The sequence below is a fragment of the Temnothorax curvispinosus genome, unplaced genomic scaffold, assembly GCF_003070985.1.
Source record: "Temnothorax curvispinosus isolate PA1 unplaced genomic scaffold, ASM307098v1 QBEX01012496.1, whole genome shotgun sequence".
Classification (NCBI taxonomy): Eukaryota; Metazoa; Arthropoda; class Insecta; order Hymenoptera; family Formicidae; genus Temnothorax; species Temnothorax curvispinosus.
In genome coordinates this window covers 135,228-137,340 of record NW_020222276.1, presented here as the reverse complement: position 1 = coordinate 137,340, position 2,113 = coordinate 135,228, and positions in this window count along the sequence as shown.

Here is a 2,113-nt window from a genome sequence, read left to right as displayed (position 1 = left end):
AAATTATAAAAATGTTGGAGAAATGCAAAATTATTAACTACTTAAATATTTCCAAGGAAATTATCTTGTTATTCTCGCTGTCTTCGCAGCATTCGTTGTCACGAAGATTAGAAATTCCTCGCGTAAATGCAACGACGACAAGCGGAGGAGTCGATGTAATTGAGCGCGCGATAATTTCTGGCTGAAAACTCCATTTGCAACTCTAGAAAATTAGATTGTGACTGATAAACGCGCGATTTCTTAGCAAACGCGGAACGGCACGTGCGGAAATGGCACTTTAGAGAAACGGATCGCGGACGCAAATCTCGATACACAATTCCTCGGTCGAGACCGATTCGCTACCAATCATCGTTCATCATCATCTCGTTCGGCCGGGATTTATAGACCACTCTTCTGTCTTACGCGCCTTCATGAAAGTTTAACGAACCAGAAACGGCGCCTCGCTATTTCGATACGAGTGTCGCGCCGTACGGTATTCCCCAACGAGAATTTCACACGACGAATATATTCGCACCGTGAACTCTAAACTTTACTGACTTAACCGCTCTTACGGTTTTTGCGAAACTGAGAGATCTTTTGCCTCTACTCAGAAAGAAAAGATGATCTTCTTATATAAGAATTTTAATTTTTTATTTAAACTTTTTTTTCTCGGTTGAACTATATAAATGACTTCAAGCAAGTTCTCTTCGTTTAACGCAATATAATCTCATTTCCAAGATTTTAGATTCTAGCATATGTATATACGAGTAGCATGTAAGTTTTGATTGGACACTTCTTTATTTCTGTGTAATTTTTCGCTAACCGTCTATTAATCTTCGAGCTATTTTTAAGGAAATCTCGAGGCAAATAGTTAGTACCTTTAAAACTTCCTTTGAAACTTTAACAGTAAAAATTTTTTATTCGACTTAACTGGCTATCTTTATAATGTTAATAACTGTTAATTATTCACTGACGTAGTAAAAGTTACGTATTTGGTTTCCACACTTTAAGTCTATTTTTGTATTTTATTTATTTATTAAACTGATTAAATTTTGCACTCCTTCTCTTGAAAGTATTTTACATGTTCAAAATAAAATAATATAAGCAGCAGATAAAAGCGTGGTCGTTAGCCTCTCTATGCCACTCTACGTGCCACTATACGCATTGTAAAATAGATCGTGTACAGTAGCAATAGCGGTACCTATTGATATAGCGAGAATGCGGAGAAAGTCGATACTGAGATCAAGGAGTACCAAGTAAAGGCACAATATCGAAGACTTCACGATGATTAATCACGAAAAGAAAACTAAATTGGTTCGAACGAGGTAACGAGCCAATGAATGAAAAGGTACCCGCTGATCTGCTGACGATGCGAGCGATAAAATAAAAAACTTACATTATGTAAATCTGATGTATATTTGAGAGTTTAGAGGGAAAAAATAAAAAAAAAAAACGTGAAAATTGTGCGGATCTCTTCGAGAGGAACGGCCTTGAATTGTATTCCTCAAGATTATTCCTTACCGCTTTATTATCTTGACACGATAGGCGTGTCGAAAAGGGATTCTTCCTTTCCTTTCAAAAGGGATTAACATTGAGAGCAAAGCAATTAAAACGAATCTCACAATTAGGCTATTTAGTTAAAAGAAAAAGGATAGGGAACTAAACGTAACAAGCTAATAGTATAATTATGAATTAATAAATATATTTTACGCGTAGACACACACGCGCGCGCACGTATACGTCAAATTGACGAAAGGAGAGCGAGTTGTCGAGAAACCGTCAAGAGGATTCGGCGGGGTGGTGGATTCATTGGTAAAACAATTCAACGGCAGCTCGTATACGGGCCTGCGTTCATTACGGACGCATGATCAAGAGCAAAAGTGTCATGAAGAGTGAAGATGCGCCAGGAAGAGTGAAGCGTCGAAAGAGGTGTGAACGCGAACGAAAGTGTGCCGTTCGTACGCCGACGTGCGTGTCGTCCTGTTCTAGGGGGGAGACGTGAGACTCTCCTCGGACACCAAGAAGCGTCCGAGTAGCGTGTGCTCTCGGGGTACAACGTTTGCCTCAGTGGGGGCAGCGACATAAGTACAGACGATCTTAAGAAAAGCCCCACATTCTGATAGCAGATCGCAGA